Source organism: Pan troglodytes, chromosome 20, assembly GCF_028858775.2.
Source record: "Pan troglodytes isolate AG18354 chromosome 20, NHGRI_mPanTro3-v2.0_pri, whole genome shotgun sequence".
Classification (NCBI taxonomy): domain Eukaryota; kingdom Metazoa; phylum Chordata; class Mammalia; order Primates; family Hominidae; genus Pan; species Pan troglodytes.
In genome coordinates this window covers 40,341,961-40,355,333 of record NC_072418.2, presented here as the reverse complement: position 1 = coordinate 40,355,333, position 13,373 = coordinate 40,341,961, and the positions used below count along the sequence as shown (strand labels likewise).

Here is a 13,373-nt window from a genome sequence, read left to right as displayed (position 1 = left end):
GGCCTCTGGGCATCAAGCAGCCAGAAAGTCCCTTAGGAGCTTTCTCTGAATTGTTGAATTGTGACTGATCTTTTCCTTTCCTGACTTCCTTAATATCCACAATTTCCTCGTAACCATCCCCCCAAAGCCACACCCACAAGGCACCTCCAAGACCTATCATGAAGCAGATATTCAAAGATTATTTTTAAATCTTCACACCCTACCCCCTCCAGAATGTCTTCCAACATCCCTTCGCCTGGAGAAATAAAACACAAGGTTTGCATGTTGAGTATCAGCCTCTCCCATTGGGTGGGTGTTTAGGAAAAAGAATCAGCCAAGAGCCCTATTCCAGCCCAGGTAAATGACTTTGCCAAAGATTTAATATCCACAAATGTACAATGCTCACTGGGAACCAAAGTCAGGCATGGGGCTGGGCTTTAAGGAGCACAAACTAAAAGGAGGGACTAGAAAACTTCAGAAAGGTATTGGTGGGGGATGTTGCGGGGGGACAGGGGACAGCGAGGATGTGGGATCCCGAGATAATCCAAATCCCTATGTGTAGACATATGCGTATAAAGGCCTTTAAGAGACTCAGGCTGATGGGGTATCTGTAATAAATCAAACATAATATAACAGCACGTCAAGTGATAAGGGGACTCTGGAAAAACAGAACAAGCAGCAAAAGGAGCAGTATCAAACTCCACAGAAACTCACAAACATCAAGACACCAAGAAAGCTGCATTCATTTAAATCAAGGTGACAGGCTGGGCTCTGTAGCTCCAGCCTGTAATCCTAGCACTTTGGGAGGCCATGGTGGGCAGATCATTTGAGGTTCAAGACCAGCCTGGCCATTATGGTGAAAGCTCCTCTCTACTAAAAATACAAAAATTAGCTGGGCATGTTGGTGGGTGCCTGTAATCCCAGCTAAAGAGGCTGAGGCAGGAGAATCACTCTGAACCTGGGAGGCAGAGGTTGTAGTGAGCAGAGATCACGCCATTGCACTCCAGCCTCGGGTACAGAACCAAACTCCATCTCAAGTAAATCAATAAATCAAAGGTGACAGTTACTAAGTGATGCGGGCCAGGTACAACGATATACCTTCATCTGGGTTACCCTCGTGAATCTGAATCACTTGTGTGATATCTGTGCTTTAACGAGTCCTATTTCCCATACTCTCAGCTGGCTTGAGATGTGAAAATCCATCTAAATTATAAACAGAGTGAAAAAAAAAAAACTAGTGATGTCCTTCCAGGGAACATGTCTAGTTAAAATTAACATAGATAAAAATCGGCAAAAAGATATTTTAAAAAATCTTTTGAAATTAAAAGCCATATAAACCACTGTGTCAATGACGAATTAAAAGAAGAAACTGACCTGCAAACCAGGAAATACATGGAAAGAAGCAATAGTGAAAATGCTTCAGATCTAAACCTGTGGAATGAGGCTACCTCAGTGTCCAAAAATATCATCACTTAAATATAGTGCCAAGGGGTGGGGTGCGGTGACTCACCCCTGTAATCCCAGTATTTTGGGAGGCCAAGGCGGGCGGATCACTTGAGGTCACGAGTTCGAGACCAACCTGGCTGACATGGTGAAATGCCGTCTCTACTAAAAATACAAAAATTAGCTGGGTGTGGTGGCACGCACCCATAATCCCAGCTACTCAGGAGGCTGAGGAAAGAGAACTGCTTGAGCCCGGGAACCGGAGGTTGCAGTGAGCTGAGATGGCACCACTATACTACAGCCTGGGTGATAGAGCGAGACTCTGTCTCAAAAACAAAAAATTTCCAATGAATAAACTACCTAGCAAGACTTATAGAATGAGACTAAAACCATGGCTGGAGGAAAACTTTTAGCTTGAAAGTAGCCTATGACTTAGAAATTAAGGCAAAAAACTAAGGAGTAAGAAGTTACCCTTCAGGTTAGAAAACCAACAGAATAACAGGAAATGAGAGAGGGAAGAAATAATCAGATGGGGCTGAGATGGGGGCTTCTGGGGATGAAGGAGGCAGGAAGAGCATGTGAAGTTTGTGCATAAAGTCACTCCCTAAGGACAGTCCCTGGGAGGAAGGTGGGTGCACAACGATCGAGCTAGATGTAGAAGGTATAGAAGGCGATCCTGGAGGGTACATTCAGGGGTTGACAGCAGATAAGAAAACAGGAGGGAAAGTCAAGCATGGAGCCTTTCCTGTCCCCAGCATGGAAGACAGCAGGAGCTGGTGAGTGAAAGTGATAAACAGCCTTCTCATCACAAAAAGTCAAGTACTTGAGGTAACGGATAGGTTAATTTGATTCTCATTCCACACTGTATTGAAAAATCACAACATCATTTTATACCCCATAAATATATACAATTTAGAAGATACATAAAAATCAGCAAGAAAAAAATAAACTATTCTTTGAAATATTTTTCAAACATGCAATTTATGGGGTACAACCTAATTCATCTATATATATATATATGTTTTTTAAACAGGGAGTCAATAAACACAGGAAACAGCCCCTTGGGAGGGAGATAAGGAAAATGGCCATAATGTGCCCTTAGAAAGACACAGCATTTAAATCCATGCATGTGAGAACTCCAGGGTTCAAGGTAAGACCGGGTCAATGAAGAACAGCCGGCTTATCACCTATAGCCACAGGATGGCACCAACACCCACTGCTCCAGCCTGAGCTGGCCAGAGAGAGAAAACATTCAAGAAAAGCTGGGACTTCCCAGAAGGCCTGAGACCTGCATGTCCCACACTGAAGTCCAGTGAGGGAGGAAGGTAAGATATGAGGTGAAAAAATACCATAGAGGTGTAGCTGAAATGAAACATTTAATAGTTATTAAATAGTCATTGTACTTCAGGTAAAAGTAGGTAAAATGACAGAAAACGAGACGAATGAGCCAGACACCATAGATATGTAATGATGGACAATGACCTGATGTGGAGTGTTCACCCACACATGCAGACTTTATATGTTCACATAAACATTTATCTGCATGCATCACCCCATAGAGATGTTTACACAAACTGCACTGACACTGTGAAGTCAACGAGGAGATAAAGTAAAAATCAAATACTTATGGAGAGAGTCAGTCTCTCCATTTAGTGGGAAACCCTTCAGAACACGCACACAGCATCTCCCCTCCCTTCTGAATACCATCCATAGCCTGCAGTAGATGGCAAATCACAGCCTGGGCCACCCTTCCCAGAATGTCCCAAACATGGACATGCAGACCACAGAACTCACCAGATACTCAAGATGGGTGGTGCCGGGCTCTGAAAGACATGCTTCAAGTAAGAGGGACTAGAAAACTCCGCCAGGGAGCAACAGGGATCGGGGATTCCAGGAGGATCCAGGGGCCTGTGCAAAGAGCAAGCAGTGAGCAGACGTGTGTGTCAGTGATTCGGTGGCATGAACTCAACACCATCTAATACAGCAGCTCACATTTCTGTGTGCATCAGACTCACCTGGGGACTTGTTAAATACAGATTGTTGGCTCTCCTAGAGTTTCTGCTTCAGTATTCTGGGGAGCAGCCTGTGAATCTGTATTTCCAGCATGATTTTCAGGTGCTATTGATACTGTTGGTCCAAGGACCACACTATGATCTAATTTAAAACCAGGTTAGGGGAGGTACTAAAGAGCAAAGAAGCAACAGAAGAAGGGACCTGAAGCCTGTAGGTGCTTCTCTGTAACCTCCTCAAACATAAAAGCCTTCAAGACATTCAAAAAGCATTTACAACATCATGTCTACAAATACAAGGCACCATGCAGGGAGTGCTCCATCAGGTAGAGAGAAGAGCCCACTGAGTGTCCCTTAGTCTGTTTGTGTTGCTGTAACAGAATACCACAGACTGGGTGATTTATAAGCAAGAGTTCACTTGGTTTACGGTTGTGAACACTGGGAAAGTGAGGGGCCTGCATCTGGTGAAGGTCTTGCTATGCCGTCCTATGGTGGAAGGTGGAAGGGCAAGAGAGTGACCACATGTGAGAGGGGGGAGGGGGAAAGAGAAAGGGAAGGAAGCCAACCTCATCCTTTTATCAGGAACCCCCTCCCAAGATAACTAACCCACTCTAGCTTCATCCATTCATGAGGGCAGAGCCTTCATGACCTAATCACCTCTTAAAGGTTCCACTGGTCAACACTGTTGCATTAGGGGTTGAGTTTCCAACACATGAACTTCGGGGAACACATTCAAACCACAGCAGTCCTCATGTAAACCTTCCAGAAAACCTGTGTGCCTGGCACTCTGGAATCCCTCTTTTCCACCCCTTCTCACTGCAACTCTAACATCATGTCCCCTCATCATTTTCCATTCGAGCATAGGAAAGAACACAATCACTACACCCATTTTTGATGAACCTTTCCTACATTAAAATAATTCTATCACTTAGAAATTTGCAAAAATAAATTTTCATTTTTGATATGAGCGAATATGATTTTTTTTTTTTTTTTGAGAAGGAGTCTTGCTCTGTGGCCCAGGCTGGAGTGAAGTGGCGAGATCTCAGCTCACTGCAGTCTCTGCCCCCGGGGTCATGCGATTCTCCTGCCTCAGCCTTCCAAGTAGCTGGGATTACAGGCGTGCAACAACACACCCGGCTAATTTTGTATTTTTAATAGAAATGGGGTTTTCCCTTGTTGGCCAGGATGGTCTCGAACCCCTGACCTCAGGTGATGCGCCCGCCTTGGACTCTCAAAGTGCTGGGATTACAGGCATGAGCCACTACGCCTGGCCCTGAATATGAAATTCTGTATTAGTTTAATGAAATATCTAAAATATATAGAATTACCAAAAATGTTCAATGATGCAAAGCAACACATACAGTGAGATATTACATCCTAAAATATATAGACCTAAATATGTTATTTAAAAAATCAAGCAGAAACATAAGGGGCTCTATACACACCTTTTAAAATAAGCTTTCTGGCCGGGTGCAGTGGCTGATGCCTGTAATCTCACACTTTGGGAGGCCGAGGCGGGCGGATCACCTGAGGTTAGGAGTTCGAGACCAGCCTGGCCAACATGGTGAAACCCCGTCTCTACTAAAAATACAAAAATTAGCTGGGCATGGTGGTGGGCACCTGTAATCCCAGCTACTCGAGAGGCTGAGGCAGAGAGAACTGCTTGAACCCAGGAGGCAGAGGTTGCAGGGGTCCAAGATGTGCCATTGTACTCCAGCCTGGGAGACAGAGTGAGACTCCATCTCAAAAAAATTAATTATAGGCCAGGCGCGGTGGCTCACGCCTGTAATCCCAGCACTTTGGGAGGCCACGGCGGGTGGATCACGAGGTCAGGAAATTGAGACCATCCTGGCTAACATGGTGAAACCCTGTCTCCATGAAAAATACAAAAAATTAGCCAGGTGTGGTGGCGGGTGCCTGTAGTCACAGCTACTCAGGAGGCTGAGGGAGGAGAATGACGTGAACCTGGGAGGTGGAGCTTGCAGTGAGCAGAGATTGTGCCACTGCACTCCAGCCTGGGCAACAGAGTGAGACTCCATCTCAAAAAAATAAAATTAATTATAATAATAAAATAAAATAAGCTTTCTAGGTTGGGCACAGTGGCTCACCCCTGTAATCCCAGCACTTTGGGAAGCTGAGGCGGGCAGATCACTTGAGGTCAGGAGTTCGAGACCAGCCTAGCCAAAATGGCAAAAAACTGTCTCTACTAAAAAGACAAAAATTAGCCAGGCGTGGTGGTGCACATCTGTAATCCCGGCTACTCGGGAGGCTGAGGCAGGAGAATCACTTGAATCTGGAAGGCAGAGGTTGTAGTGAGCTGAGATTGCACCACTGCACTCCAGACTGGGTGCCATAGGAAGACTGTGTCTCAAAAAAAAAAAAAAAAAAAAAAGATTTCTAGTTTAACTCTAGAATTAATTTGAAATTCTGTCAAGAAAGAGGTACTCAAAAAAACATGAAAACTATGTAAGTCACTAATGTATCAAAGAAAACAATCATTCTTGTATTGCAAATAAATACCCAACCAAGACAAAAAGGCACGTCACATGTTATGGGAAAAGACTGAATTGAGGGTGAGAGGAAAACTGTGACCCTTGAATGTAAGACAGAAAAAAATCAGGGCAGGATGTTAAGGAATTGGAAATAATTCTCCATATTAAAGAATTACGAGAGACAGGAAGAGAGGAGAGAGGGACACGATAGTCACAGACTGCAGGGGTGTGGGGTAGATGGGAATAAAGGAGGCAGAGAGAGCAGTGGGGATGTACATAAAATCACCCTCCAGAGCTGTGCTGTCCAATAAGGCAGCCGCTTGCCACATGTGGGTGCTGAGCACTTGAAAGATGGCTAGTCCAACCTGAGAAATGCTGTAAGTGGAAAACACATTTTAAAAAAATTCTGAATACTCAGTATAAAAGAAAGAATGGGCCAGTGTGGTGGCTCACATCTGTAATCCCAGCACTTTGGAAGGCCAAGGCGGGAGGACTGCTTGAGCCAGAAGTTTGAGACTGGACTGGGCAACATGGTGAAACCCCATGTCTACTAAAAATATAAAAAAATTAGCCGGGTGTGGTGGTGGGCACCTGTAATCCCAGCTACTCTGGAGGCTGAGGCAAGAGAATTGCTTGAACCCAGGAGATGGAGGTTGCAGTGAGCCAACACGATGCCACAGAACTCCAGCCTGGGAAACAGAGTGAGACTCTGTTTCAAAAAAAAAAAAAGGAAATATCAGACCATTTGCCCAACAACTCCTTGTGGCCTTCCTTTAGGAACACAGTGAAAATCCCCCCGGCTCCACACACTATAGCGCAGGACAGACCCACAGAGAACAAGACCCAAGAGAACCCACCATAATACAAACTCAGGGCAGGGTTTTCACCATCGAATGTTCAAGCTTGCAATGGGTTGGGGAGAGTGGTGGTTCCTGAGCTCCAGATTTTCGTGGAGGTGGGAGGTGGGCACTAGGCTTTGAGGAGATGTTACATCTGTGCAAACTCACACACAATGAAGATTACACCAGGTCGGGTGAGATGGTTCAGAAAAGACAGAAAGCAGAGGAAGAGGCTGAAAATATGGGCTTCTCTGTAAACTGTGAGGACAGTGAATATCAGCAACACCCCAGGAAGTGTTTACAGCCGCATTTCTTCAATTAACAGGGCAAAGTTAGAGCAGCAACAACCAGACAAGGGCCAGGCACTTCCCCTGGGGCAACTGATGTAAACCTGGAAATCAGCCGCCCTCAGTGTCACCATTTCATGATGAATCAAATATACAGAGAAGTTCATTGATGGGTTTGGCATCACAAAGCTAAAAAATAAAGCCAGAGTCCCAGGCATATACTGAATGCTCATTGACTGAAAATCAACCTCACTGGATAAGCGCAAAGAAACTCACTTTCCACATCCCTTACGGTATCCTCTCTGGCGGGTATTTGCTCTGTAAATTACATACAACGGAAGAAAAAGAAGAAAATGAAAACTCAGGAAAGTAAACACTCTTCTAAACTCATGAATAGTAAAATATGGAAATATCCCTGAGAATCTTTGAGAATATCCAAAGAAAATGCATTATAGGAGGGTAAAAAGGCCATTTGGCAAAGCCTACAAAATGAGTCCAAAATATGGTTCACAAGGAAACTTACCTTCCAATGCATCCAAAACAGAAGAACAGCAAAAGAAGCTCCCGATTCCTACTGAGGTGAGAATATCAGCACAAACAGAAGGAAATCAGGCCAAAAAAAAGTTACAGGCCAATTTCTAAACTGCTGTTAGATCTAAAACAAATGAGAAAGTCCTGCCCTAACCAATAAACTAGAGCAAACACTATGCATTTCAAACACTGGGGGACGTGGGCGGGGGTGAGCCTGTTCTGTGCAGGACCCTTCTAACATATGGGAGAGTCTTTGACCCCTCCTCAGAATAATGCCATAAACTATAAAAAAACACAATTCATAGAATTTCAAAGGAGACCAATTACTTAGAAATGCAGCTATCAGGATGCTTTAATTTTTTCTGACATATTAATATTGCTGTGATAGTTTTAAAAAATAGCTGAACATTTCTTGCCACTCCTCCCTTTGGGAGGCAGAAACAATGTCCTGTCTCCCCATCCTGGGTGGATTTGCTGTGCTACCTCATAAAAGACCACTCAGCATCTGTCCTGGAGCCCTGTGCCTCCTAAGAATTCTGACTACCCTGAGGCTGCCAGGCTGTAAGGAAGTCAAGGCCATATGGAAACACTACATATAGGCACTCAGTCTCAGCTCACCCCCTGTTCCAACATTCCAAGCCAGGTATCAGATGTGAGGGAACAAGCCTCCAAATGGTTCCAGACCCCAGCTGTTGAGTCTCCTGTGCTGAGGCCACACATCATAGACAGAGACAAGTGGGCTACCCTTGTGCCCTGTCTGAAATCCTGACCTGACCATGAGAATCCACAAACATAATAAAATGATTGTTTGAGCCACTAAATTTTGGTGTAATTCCTGACATAGTAATAGTGTCTGTAACAGCCACCTTAACACATTAAGTAACAATAGCAAGTAGCACGTCATCACTGGGAACTGTTATTTGGAATTGTCTTGGGAAGCAGTGACAACCATGAAGGCTATTTGGAGATGCTGTCAGATGACATAAAAACTGCTGTGGTCTCACTGCTAACAATGCCCCATACCCATGGGGTCTACAGCCTATATTCAAGATGGAAGCAAACACTACATTTTGGTTAGAGGAATGTGATTTATATACATATAAATCGGCTGGGTGTGGTGGATCACACCTGTAATCCCAGCACTTTCGGAGGCCGAGGCGGGCAGATCACCCAAGGCGGGGAGTTCCAGACCAGCTTGACCAACATGAAGAAACCCCATCTCTACTAAAAATACAAAATTAGCTGGGTGTGGTGGCGCATGCCTATAATCCCAGCTACTCTCGAGGCTGAGGCAGGAGAATCGCTTGAACCTGGGAGTCGGAAGTTGCAGTGAGCCAAGATCGCACCATTGCACTCCAGCCTGGGCAACAAGAGTGAAACTCCTTCTCAAATAAATAAATAAATAAATAATCAAAACCAGTATTACAGTTGATAAAGGAAATCCCAAAACCTCCTTAACTGGTTTCTTTCATAAAAGTTACTCTACATACGTGCCCTAAAAATAAGACGTTGGGGAAAATACTACCACTGTTGTACCTGAGCGAGTTAGAGAAAACGCCACACTGAGACAAATTAAGAATCCGTTTATTTAGCCGGTGGCCAAGAGACGGCTAATGCTCAAAATGCTCTCAGCCCTGAAGAAGGGGCTAGATTTGCTTTTATACTTTGGTTTAGAAAGGAGAGGGGGGGTCTAGTTAAAACAATTTTACAGAAATAAAGTAGGCAAAAAAGTTAAAAGGATAAATGGTTACAGGAAAGTTAATAGTTCCAGGTGCAGGGGCTTTAAGACTATTACAAGGTGATAGACCGGGGGCTTTGGGCGTTATCAATCAGACGAATTCCTGGGAATTGCGGATATAGCTTGCCACAGTATCTTATCAGTTAATTGCATTCTTGGATGTGCTGGGAGTCAGCTTGCACAAGTTAAGTCCTTGAGGAAGGGGCTGCCAGTGAAAGAGCCAAGATGGAGTCCATCTGGCACTCTTAGCTAAGGGAGAGTCAATTCAGGTGGAAACAAGGCTAGGTGATTAAAGGAAAAGGGAGAGTCTAAAAACAGGGTTAGTAAAAACCAGGTTGGACACTACATTCCCCACTTGTGTTTTTGGGGAATCAAATCATTGATTCCTCGGTTATAACAAGGGGGTTATATTGAGTCTTAAGATACATAAGTTTGACAGAAGCTATGCATTGTTTTACAAAATTAAGAAAAATAATTAATCTAATGGCTTCACCCAACTTAGGTGCAGTTTTAAGGGGCCTGACCCAGCCCTGGGGACCCATGTTTCCAGTTGGGCTCTGTTGGCCTTTTTGATGCGGGAGTGATGAATCCAAGCAGGAATGCCATCCACCTTCAGAGCCGTTGGCATCGTGATGACGGTGTGAGGTCTCTTCCAAGCAGGAGGGAGTCCTTCTCTCTGAACTTTTTAACAAACACTAGGTCTCCTGGCTGGAACGAATGGCAGGACCCTGTCTGGTCAGGAATTGGATTCGGATGGGTTCCTCGAACAAGTGGCAGGATGATATCTTGTACCTGTTGGGGAGACTGTAGTTACTGTAATAAATTAGTTTGTGATATTTTTGCCAATTGGGCATCTCTTAGCTTAGGCAAGATAGGCGGCGCCCTCCCATACATGATTTCAAAAGGTGAGAACCCAGCCCAGTAAGGGGTGCACCTTACTCTAAGTAGGGCTAAAGGAAGGAGACTTACACAATTTACACCAGTTTCTAAGATTAATTTTGTAAGAGTGTTTTTTGGGTGCGGTTCATGCGTTCTACCTGCCCAGAGCTCTGGGGTCGATAGGAACAATGGAGCTTCCATTGAATGTTTAACGCCTTACTGACTGACTAAACTATAGACGAGGTGAAGCCCAGTCCATTATCAGACCCTATGGCAACAGGCAGCCCATGTCGAGGGATGATTTCATTGAGTAAAAACTTAACTACCATATTGACAGTTTCGTTTTTGGTAGCAAATGCTTCAGTCCATCCAGAGAAGGTGTCTACCAGTACTAGAAGGTATTTGTACCCAGCCCGGTGTGCTTTTACTTCTGTAAAGTCAATTTCCCACTTTTCTCCTGGTGAGTTTTCTCGGAGACGGTGGCCTGGGCTGGGTTTAGGACCTTTTTTGGCATTTACCTGGGCGCAGGTTGTGCACCGGAGAGCTGCTTGATCTGTTAGGCTTTGAAGATGGGGGATCTTAAAACAGCTCCGGAGGAGCTGAGGTAGCTTTGCTCCTCCTAAATGGGTGGTAGACTGTAGGTGACTGATTAAAGTTTTCCCAAGAGTTCGGGGTATGAAGATTCTAGAGTCAGGAAGAATCCACCAACCTTCCTGATTTTTATTGGCTCTGAGATCTGAGGCCAGTTTTCTTCTTCTGTTGAGTATGCGGGATTGTCAGGCAGATCTGGCTGTGGAAAGGAGACTGTGGGCAGCAAGTTTTGAGGCGTGACTGAAAGTCACACTGCATCTTGAGCTGCTGAATCAGCTTTCTGGTTACCACGGGCAACGGCCGTGTTTTCCTTTTGATGTCCTTTACAGTGGATTACAGCCACCTGCTGAGGTGAGTAGCCCACGCTCCTGGTAGATGGCTCCACGTACATGCACAGTAGCAAAGGCATACCTGCTGTCAGTGTTAACGTTAATATCCTTACCCCATCGGAGAGCCTGAGTGAGGGTGATCAATTCAGGCTTTTGTGCTGAGGTGTTTGCTGGTAAAGCCTAAGCCCACAACACATCTGTCTCCGTGGTAACAGCTGCACCGGCCTTTCGTAGTCCCTTCTCGAGGAAGCTGCTACTGTCTGTGAACACGGTGGCATCCACCTTTCCTAGGGAAACATTTTGAAGATCAGGTCGGCCAGTTTCAGTAGTTTCCAACAGTTCCTGACAGTCATGAACAGGAATAGTGGAGTCTGAGTCAGGAAGTAGTGTAGCTGGATTTAAACACCATGTGGGAGGAGAAGTCAAATGAGGCTGATCTAACAGGAAACTCTGATACTCCAGGATGCTTTATCAGTGGCTTTTATCAGCTGCCTGAGCTGCTTGTTTTTGTTTTTCAACCTCTTGATTGTCAAAAACCTTTTGAGCTATCTCTAAAAGCTGACTGGTATTCATTCCAGCAAAATCCCTCTAGTTTTTGGAGTTTCCTTTTACTATCTGGGGCTGCCTGAGCCACAAATGCCAAATTAAGAGCATGGCTATTTTCGGGGTCTGCCAGGTCAAAAGGGGTGTAAATCTGATAAGCCTCCTGGAGGTGCTCTAAAAACGCTCCTGGTGACTCATCATGCCCCTGGACGACTTCAGTCGCCTTAGACAAGTTTATAGGTTTCTGAGCAGCTCCCTGAATACCCACGAGGAGATACCGGTGGAAATCGTCAAAAGTTCTCCCTCCACTTGAGAAATTTGGGTCCCAATTAGGTCCCAATTGGGTCTCTAATTCACTATTCCTCTAGCTTCCTCCTCCGGCCTATTGGTTGATGTGAGGTTGTACTTTTTGGCCTCTCTTTGGATACTTTCCCTCTCTTCAGAGGTGAAAAGGGTCAAAAGGAGCTGTTGACAGTCATCCCAGGTGGGCCAATGTGTCCAGAGTACAGACTCCATCAGTGAGGTCAAAGCCTGAGGCTTTTCAGAGAAGGGAGGATTATGGGTTTTCCAATTATACAAGTCAGAAGTAGAAAGAAGGGACATAAACCAGGAAGGGGGTGGAGCACTCATCACCCAGAGGGACTTGTGCCTCTCTCAGTGGTAGTAGAGGGGCTACTTCCTCCCGCCACGGTTGCAACCAAGAGGCAATGGGTGATGAGCCTACAGGGGACATAGCCGAGGAGACATGGGATGACCCTAAGGGAGTAGGCTGGTTTTAAGGCGGTGGGACTGGGTGAGGGAGACTCTCCTCTTCTTCAGGGAGAGGCAGTACAGGGGGAGCCGAACCGGCTGAGGGTCGAGGCGAAAACGCGGTCTGGCTCAGGAGGGCCTTGGAGGTAAAATTATGAATGGTGCATGAGTGGAGCCATGGAGGGGGGGCTCCTGACCAAACTCAGCCATTGATCAATGTAGGGAAACTGATCCAGGAGGCCGGGAGTTTCAGTAACAACCCGCCACACACCTTGAACAATTGTGAGGTTCAGTGACCCTTCAGGGGGCCACTCAACTCCAAACTTTGGCCATTCTACTTTGCAGAGTGTCCAGAGCTTGCCTTTTTAAAGGTGGACTCCATAATCCTCTGAGAAACCGAGAGAAAAATTCTGCAGCATATACTGGAGAGGGCTCCAACCCCTACAAGGCTGGGAGGAAGTGTTTCCCTTTTTTTTTTTTTTTTTTTTGAAGGCAATTTAATAAGATTTGAACATAGATATCAAACCCAGCACAGACAGAGAAACTCACTCCCTGGGGGGCTGGAGTATTGAAAGAACAGAATCAACATGACCAGAAAGAGCAGAAAAACCACAACAGCTAAATACCACTTGCCACATCACTGTAGCTTTAAGATTGAGGGAGGAGGACTAGAGGCCAGCCCGAGATCTCCTGGGTCGGTTGGATCTAGGTGTTCTCTCTCTTCTTCTAGATCTGTACCCTAAATACCTTTTGTGTCTCCATGACTCAAAGGCAGATAGCTCAAACCCAGCTTTTTCTTTTAAGGGTTCAAGGAGTGAGAGCAGAGCCAAGTCCTGGAGACGCTGAACTTGCTGTCGCACTGGAAAACGAGATGTGCGGGGTAAGGGGCAGGGAGGAGGAAAAGGACCACTTGGATCGTTTTTAAGATGGGAGAGTAGCCACAGAGGAACAGAGTAAGAATCT

The 13,373-nt window shown here is 45.3% G+C and overlaps 1 protein-coding gene across 12 annotated transcripts in view; it reads right to left on the bottom strand.

The window, feature by feature from the left end:
• Nucleotides 1–13,373, bottom strand: part of ZNF875 (zinc finger protein 875) — an 81,513-nt gene that overhangs the window by 65,529 nt on the left and 2,611 nt on the right. For 6 of the 12 annotated variants that reach the window (XR_010153848.1, XM_063801589.1, XM_063801571.1 and 3 more), the window contains exon 3: nucleotides 3,217–3,330. The exons of 2 other annotated variants lie outside the window; for them this stretch is intronic. The gene's annotated coding sequence lies outside the window, so the exon portion shown is untranslated. Of the gene's footprint in view, nucleotides 1–1,077; nucleotides 1,183–3,216; nucleotides 3,331–9,148; nucleotides 10,123–11,230; nucleotides 11,405–13,373 lie in introns of those variants that run through there. 4 more of the 12 variants (XR_010153849.1, XR_010153850.1, XR_010153846.1 and 1 more) reach the window with 4 other exon arrangements.